Source organism: Triticum aestivum, chromosome 6B (assembly GCF_018294505.1).
Source record: "Triticum aestivum cultivar Chinese Spring chromosome 6B, IWGSC CS RefSeq v2.1, whole genome shotgun sequence".
Classification (NCBI taxonomy): Eukaryota; Viridiplantae; Streptophyta; class Magnoliopsida; order Poales; family Poaceae; genus Triticum; species Triticum aestivum.
The window spans coordinates 243,370,596-243,379,063 of record NC_057810.1 but is presented as its reverse complement, the minus strand read 5'-3'; positions in this window follow the sequence as shown (position 1 = coordinate 243,379,063).

Here is an 8,468-nt window from a genome sequence, read left to right as displayed (position 1 = left end):
AAGCATGAGTAGGATATAATCCACCATGAACATAAATATCATGAAGGCTATGTTGATTTGTTTCAACTACATGCGTGAACATGTGCCAAGTCGAGTCACTCAATTCATTCAAAGGAGGATACCATCCCATCATAGCACATCATAATCATTCTAATAGCATGTTGGCACGCAAGGTAAACCATTATAACTCATAGCTAATCAAGCATGGCACAAGCAACTATAATCTCTAAATGTCATTGCAAATATGTTTACTTCATAATAAGCTGAATCAGAAACGATGAACTCATCATATTTACAGAAACAAGAGAGGTCGAGTTCATACCAGCTTTTCTCATCTCAATAAGTCCATCATATATCGTCATTATTGCCTTTCACTTGCACAATCGAACGATGTGTATAATAATAATAGTGCACGTGCATTGGACTAAGCTGGGATCTGTAAGCATTCAACTCAAGAGAGAAGACAGGGTAATATGGGCTCTAAACTAAATAAACAATCATGCATATGAGAGCCACTAAACATTTTCAATATGGTCTTCTCGACCCCCAAGGGAAAGAAAAGAAAATAAAACTATTTACACGGGAAAGCTCCCAACAAGTAAGAAGAAGAACTAGAAATGTTTTTGGGTTTTCATTTTAATTTCTACCACAAGCATGGAAATTAAACTAACTATTTTTTTTTTGGTTTTTTCTAAAGGTTTATCAAACACACAAGAAGAAAGCGAGAAAAAAGGAAATGAAACTAGCATGGATAATATAATGAAAGAGTATGAGCACCGACGACTAGTGTGTGAACATGAATGTAAAGTCGGTGAGAAATACGTACTCCCCCTAGCTTAGGCTTTTGGCCTAAGTTGGTCTAATACCAAGGACCGCCTGGCTGATATCCATAGTTGTAGCTGGGGTCGTACTGAGATGCATCAGCAACCGCCTCCTGAGCAGCGGCATGTTGGCGAGCTGCCTCCGCTCTCCCCTCGTGTTCAGCTGCTTCCTCCCTGGTAACAACATATCTTCCTTTTGCCTGATAATCAAAAAGGAGAGGAGCAGTAAGAGTAACATGGACGACGTTGCATCTGTCATAGATTAGTCAATATTGGAGGAATTGTTCATTCCTCCTAAGAAAATGATGGTTGACCACAGCGTCATAATCTAAATAAGCAGGAGGTAGCATCATATCCCCCTCTTGTGGGGCTATACCAAGATAATTACCACACGGGTTGCATAAATTCCTCCAAATAAATCTCCAGCTCTACCATTATTCTGCAACCTACGTGCAACTATTGCCCCCAAGTTATAACCTTTATAACCTAACACAGCACTCTTGAGGACACAAAGATCAGGGACACACATATGACATGCTTCATCTTTACCGTTAATGCATCTACCAATGAAGAGAGCAAAATAATGTATAGCAGGAAAATGAATGCTCCCTATGGTAGCTTGTGCAATATCCCTGGATTCTCCCATAGTAATACTAGCAAGGAAATCTCTAAATTCAGATTTGTGAGGATCATTAATATTACCCCACTGCGGAAGTTTGCAAGCAGTTGTAAAATCCTCTAAGTCCATGGTATAAGATGTATCATAAATATCAAATAGGACACTAGGAGAATTACGTGTACAGTTATATTTAAACCTCCGCACAAAGGAATCAGTCAATTGATAGTACTGAGGACACTTATCTTGTAAGAAGTCCTCCAGCTCAGCATTACGCACATACGCGTCAAATTCCTCCTTAAAGCCTGCTTCGACCATAAAATCATCGGATGGCCACTCACAAGCTCATACATCCGCGTCCCTCGGTAATTCAACATCTTGCTCACGTATAGCAATCCTGGGTCCTTTCTTTACCGAGGAACCACCTTGGTAAAATCTCCTAGACATAATTCTTTTTCTGAAAAATTTCTGAAATTTTAGTAACTTCAAAATAAAAGTGAGCAAAACTAAAAAAAAGATTGATAGCAACTACTCCTACAAGTGCCTAGAGCCTATATCATACATTAGAATTGCTTGGGACCTCAAAATTTAACATGCAAGCTCAAGAACATGGTCACCTATGCAGCAAAAATTTGCAATGAATAAAGCACTAGAACAAAAACTAATTGGACCAATGGAGGAGTCACATACCAAGCAACAATCTCCCAAAGCAGTTTTGTGAATGGAGCTTTGAGCAAGGAGATCAAAATTGCAGCAAAACGAGCTAGAACTCGTGCTTGAGCTGGATGGGGATTTTTTTGGGAAGAAGATGGAGTGTGTGGGTGCTGGCATAAGTGGAGGGGGCCACCAGGGGCCCACGAGACAGGGGTCGCGCCCAGGGTAGGTGGGCGCGCCCTCCACTCTCGTGGCCTGGTGCTTGCCCCTCATGCAGTGATTTCAGTGCCTAAAATCCTCAAATATTCCATAAAAAATCATACTAAATTTGCAGGGCATTTGGAGCACTTTTATTTTCGGGATATTTTTTAGTGCACGGATAATTCAGAAACAGACAGATAATACTATTTTTGCTTTATTTATTCTAAATAACAGAAAGTAAAAGGAGGTACAGAAGGTTGTGCCTTCTAGTTTCATCCATCTCATGATCATCAAAATGAATCCACTAACAAGGTTGATCAAGTCTTGTTAACAAACTCATTCCGAATAACACGGAACCGTAAAAATTTCAAATAACACTAAGTTACCTCAACGGGGATATGAAAATCCCCAACAATAAGAATATCATACTTTTTCTTGACAGTAGGGAGAGGAAATTCAAAACCTCCAATAATGATAGTTGGAACTTTTCCTATAGAATTGATGCTATGAACTTGAGATTGTTTCCTCGGAAAGTGTACCGTATGCTCATTACCATTAACATGAAAAGTGACATTGCCTTTGTTGCAATCAATAACAGCCCTGCAGTATGCAAAAAAGGTCTACCAAGGATAATCGACATACTATCGTCCTCGGGAATATCAAGAATAACAAAGTCCGTTAAGATAGTGACATTTGCAACCACAACAGGTACATCCTCACAAATACTGACAGGTATAGCAGTTCATTTATCGGCCATTTGCAAAGATATTTCAGTAGGTGTCAACTTATTCAATTCAAGTCTACGATATAAAGAGAGAGGCATAACACTAACACCGGCTCCAAGATCACATAAAGCAGTTCTAACATAATTTGTTTTAATGGAGCATGGTATAGTTGGTACCCCCAGATCTCCAAGTTTCTTTGGTATACCACCTTTAAAAGTTTAATTAGCAAGCATGGTGGAAATTTCAGCTTCCGGTATCTTTCTTTTATTTGTAATGATACCCTTCATATATTTAGCATAAGGATTTACTTTAAGCATATCAGTTAAGCGCATACGTAAGAAAATAGGTCTAATAATTTCAGCAAAGCACTCAAAATCCTCATCATCCTTTGTCTTGGATGGTTTAGGAGGAAAGGGCATGGGTTTTTGAACCCATGGTTCTCTTTCTCTACCGTGCTTCCTAGCAACAAAATCTCTCTTATCATAACGTTGATTCTTTGATTGTGGGTTATCAAGATCAAGAACATGTTCAATCTCTACATCATTGTTTTTGCTAGGTTGAGCATCAACATTAACATTATCATTGACATTATCACTAGGTTCATGTTCATCACCTGATTGTGTTTCAGCATCAGAAATAGAAATATCATTGGGATTCTCAGGTGTGTCTACATCAGGTTCACTAGAAGCATGCAAAGTCCTATCTTTTTCTTTTTCTTCTTTTTGGAAGAACTAGGTGCCTCTAAATTATTTCTCTGAGAATCTTGCTCGATTCTCTTAGGGTGGCCTTCGGGATACAAAGGTTCCCGAGTCATTCTACCAGTTCTAGTAGCCACTCTAACAGCAAAGTCATTTTTATTATTTAATTCATCAAGAAAATCATTTTGAGCTTTAAGTACTTGCTCAGCTTGAGTAGCAACCATAGAAGCATATTTGCTAATGAGTTTGAGTTCACCTTTAACTCTAGCCATATTATCGCTCACGCGTCCTATCTCGAAAGCATTATTCTTTAACTCTCTACCAACATAAGCATTAAAAATTTCTTGTCTAGCCATAAAGTCATCAAATTCATCTAAGCACGAGCTATGAAATTTAGTAGAGGGGATTTCAACTTTATCATATCTATAGAGAGAATTTACCTTTACTACCTGTGTCGGGTTATCAAGACAATGTGGTTCTTCAACAGACGGTATATTAATACCATGTATTTCTTCAATAGGTGGTAAATTCTTAACATCTTCAGCTTTAATACCTTTTTCTTTCATTTATTTCTTTGCCTCTTGCATATCTTCAGGACTGAGAAATAAAACACCTCTCTTCTTCGGAGTGGGTTTAGGAATAGGCTCAGGAGTTGGCTCAATTGGTTCAGGAATTGCCTCAGGAATTGGCTCATGAAGAGTCCAATTATTTTCATTAGTCAACATATTATTCAATAGTAATTCAGCCTCGTCGACTGTTCTTTCCCTGAAAACACAACCAGCACAACTATCCAAGTAATCCTTGGAAGCATCGGTTAGTCCATTATAAAAGATATCAAGTATTTCATTTTTCTTAAGAGGATGATTAGGCAAAGCATTAAGTAATCAGAGAAGCCTCCCCCAAGCTTGTGGGCGACTCTCTTCTTCAATTTGCACAAAGTTATATATTTCCCACAAGGCAGCTTGTTTCTTATGAGCAGGGAAATATTTAGCAGAGAAGTAATAAATCATATCCTGGGGACTACACACACAACCAGGAGCAAGAGAATTATACCAAGTCTTAGCATCATCCTTTAACGAGAACGGAAATATCTTAAGGATATAATAATAGCGAGATTTATCATCATGAGTAAATAGGGTGGCTATATCATTCAACTTGGTAAGATGTGCCACAACAGTTTCAGATTCAAGGCCATAAAAAGGATCAGATTCAACTAAAGTAATAATTTCAGGATCAACAGAGAATACATAATCCTTATCAGTAACATAGATAGGTGAAGTAGCAAAAGTAGGGTCAGGTTTCATTCTAGCATTAAGAGACTGCTGCTTCCATTTAGCTAATAATTTCTTAAGATCATATCTATCATTGCAAGCAAAGATAGCTCTAGCAGCAGCTTCATTCATAACATAACCCTCAGGAACAACAGGCAATTCATAATCATTAGGAGAACCTTCATCATCACTATCATCAATAATAGCATCTTCAATAATTTCATTCTCTCTAGCCCTAGCAAGTTGTTCATCAAGAAATTCACCTAATGGCAAAGTAGTATCACGCACAGAAGTAGTTTCATCATAAGTATCATGCAAAGCAGAAGTGGCATCATCAATAATATGCGACATATCAGAATTCATAGCAGTAGCAGGTTTAGGTGTCGCAAGCTTACTAATAACAGAAGGAGAATCTAATCAGAGCTAGATGACAGTTCCTTACCTCCCCTCGTAGTTGAGGGAAAAATCTTCGTTTTTGCGTCTTTCAAGTTCTTCATAGTGATCAACAAATATAAATCCCAAGTGACTCAGAGAATAGAGCTATGCTCCCCGGCAACGGCGCTAGAAATTAGTCTTGATAACCCACAAGTGTAGGGGATCGCAGCAGCTTTCGAGGGTAAAGTATTCAACCCAAATTTATTGATTCGATACAAGGGGAGCCAAAGAATATTATTGAGTATTAGCAGTTGAGTTGTCAATTCAACCACACCTGGATAACTTAGTATCTGCAGCAAAGTATTTAGTAGCAAAGTAATATGATAATAAAGGTAACGATAGCAAAAGTAATGTTTTTGGGTTTTGTAGTGATTGTAACAATAGCAACGAAAAAGTAAATAAGCGTAACAGAAGATGTGAAAAGCTCGTAGGCAATGGATCAGTGATGGATAATTATGTCGGATGAGATTCCTCATGTAATAGCTATAACATAGAGTGACACAGAACTAGCTCCAGTTCATCAATGTAATGTAGGCATGTATTCCGTAAATAGTCATACGTGCTTATGGAAAAGAACTTGCATGACATCTTTTGTCCTACCCTCCCGTGGCAGCGGGGTCCTTACGGAAACTAAGGGATATTAAGGCCTCCTTTTAATAGAGAACCGGAACAAAGCATTAGCACATAGTGAATACATGAACTCCTCAAACTACTGTCATCACCGAGAAGTATCCCGATTATTGTCACTTCGGGGTTGTCGGATCATAGCACATAATAGGTGACTATAGACTTGCAAGATAGGATCAAGAACACACATATATTCATGAAAACATAATAGGTTAAGATCTGAAATCATGGCACTTGGGCCCTAGTGACAAGCATTAAGCATATCAAAGTCATAGCAACATCAATCTCAGAACACAGTGGATACTAGGGATCAAACCCTAACAATACTAACTTGATTACATGGTAAATCTCATCCAACCCATCACTGTCCAGCAAGCCTACGATGGAATTACTCACGCACGGCGGTGAGCATCATGAAATTGGTGATGGAGGATGGTTGATGATGACGACGGCGATGAATCCCCCTCTCCGGAGCCCCGAACGGACTCCAGATCAGCCCTCCTGAAAGAGATTAGGGCTTGGAGGCGGCTTCGTATCGTAAAACGCGATGAAACTTTCTCCCTGATTTTTTTCTCCGCGGGACAGAATATATGGAGTTGGAGTTGAGGTCGGCGGAGCCTCAGGGGGCCCACGAGATAGGGGGCGCGCCTGCCAGTGTCAAAACTGGTGGATCTCGGGTAGGGGGTCCCGATCTGTGCGTCTAGGCTGACGGTAACAGGAAGCAAGGGGCACAGATGTTTACCCAGGTTCGGGCCCTCTCGATGGAGGTAAAGCCCTACTTCCTTCTTGACTAATATTGATGATATGGGCAGTACAAGAGTAGATCTACCACGAGATCGTAGAGGCTAAACCCTAAGAGCTAGCCTATGATGGTATGATTGTAATTGTGATCGGCCTTCTAAGGACCAACCTCTCCGGTTTATATAGTCACCGGAGAGGGCTAGGGTTTACATGGAGTCGGTTACAAGGAAGGAAACACAATATTCGGATCGCCAAGCTTGTCTTCCACGCAAAGGAGAGTTCCATCCGGACACGGGCCGAAGTCTTGAGTCTTGTATCTTCACGCTTCAATAGTCCGGACGTTGTACACAGTCTGGCTGTCCGGATACCCCTTAATCCAGGACTCCCTCAGTAGCCCTTGAACCAGGCTTCAATGACGATGAGTCCAGCGTGCAATATTGTCTTCGGCATTGCAAGGCGGGTTCCTTCTCCGAATACTCCAAGGTAATTATCGAACACTCAAACCGTGTCCGGATCTGCAAGATGATCTTCACATACCATTGTAAGGAACATAGCACAAATCTAATCCAGTGGCTATCTTCGTACGTCGTGCCCTTGCATCATGGCCTGGTCCAACGCGAACCGGCATTTCTTGCCTCACCTCGACTCGTGTTGCGAGGCGGTTTTACTGGCACGTCCTGCCAAAGCAGAGATCGTGTTCCTCTTATTACGGGATTTCCATTAATATGGGCGTGCGTAGCCCCACGACGATCGTTGATATGACTCTGTGTGCCGTCAGGTAAACCTCAAGCGGTCACGCCGAGGACTCTTGATATTCACCCCCTTTATAAAAGGGGCCGAGACCTATGCCTCTTTTCCACCTCCATCGCGCCTTTTCGCACCTCGAGTTCTAACACCCGAGATCTGAACTCCAACACCCCAAATCCTCCAATATGTCCGGATCCAACCCTCAAGGTCAGTGGGAGGCCTCCTCAATTCAAAAGGAGGACATTGCGAAGCTTAGGGAGGTCGGGTATCTGACCGCCGACATCCAGCACAGGCTTCCCGCTCCAGGGCAGGTCATCCCTACACCGGAGCCCAATGAGTGGGTCGTGTTCGTTCCTCACTTCCTCCGTGGCTTGGGCTTCACCCTCGATCCTTTTGTGAGGGGGCTCATGTTCTATTATGGGTTGGATTTTCATGATCTAGCTCCGGACGCCATCCTTCATATCTCGTCGTTCATTATAGTGTGCAAGGCCTTCCTCCATGCCACCCCACACTTCGGCTTATGGCTCAAGACCTTCAATGTGAAGCCGAAGATGATCGAGGGGCGACATGCGGAGTGCAGAGGTGTAGTAATAAGAAGGAACGCCGATGCCCCATGGCCAGAGTGTTCTTTCCCAGAAGTATCCGATGTATGGCAACGGAGGTGGTTTTATGTCACGGCTCCCAGAGGCACAAAGTGGGTGGCCGCTCCGGAGTTCTGCTCGGGCCCTCCGTCACAAGTAGCATCTTGGACAGACGTAGGACGGAATTGGGGGCCCACTGGCGATGTACCAGTACTGCAGAGCCGCATTTGAGAGCTTCTTGAGAGGGACATTAACCTTGTTAGCATAATGCAAGTGATGTTAATCCGGCGGATGTTGCCGTGCCAACGCCGTCCTCTATGGATGTGGGAGTTCAATCCAGAGGGTCCGCGG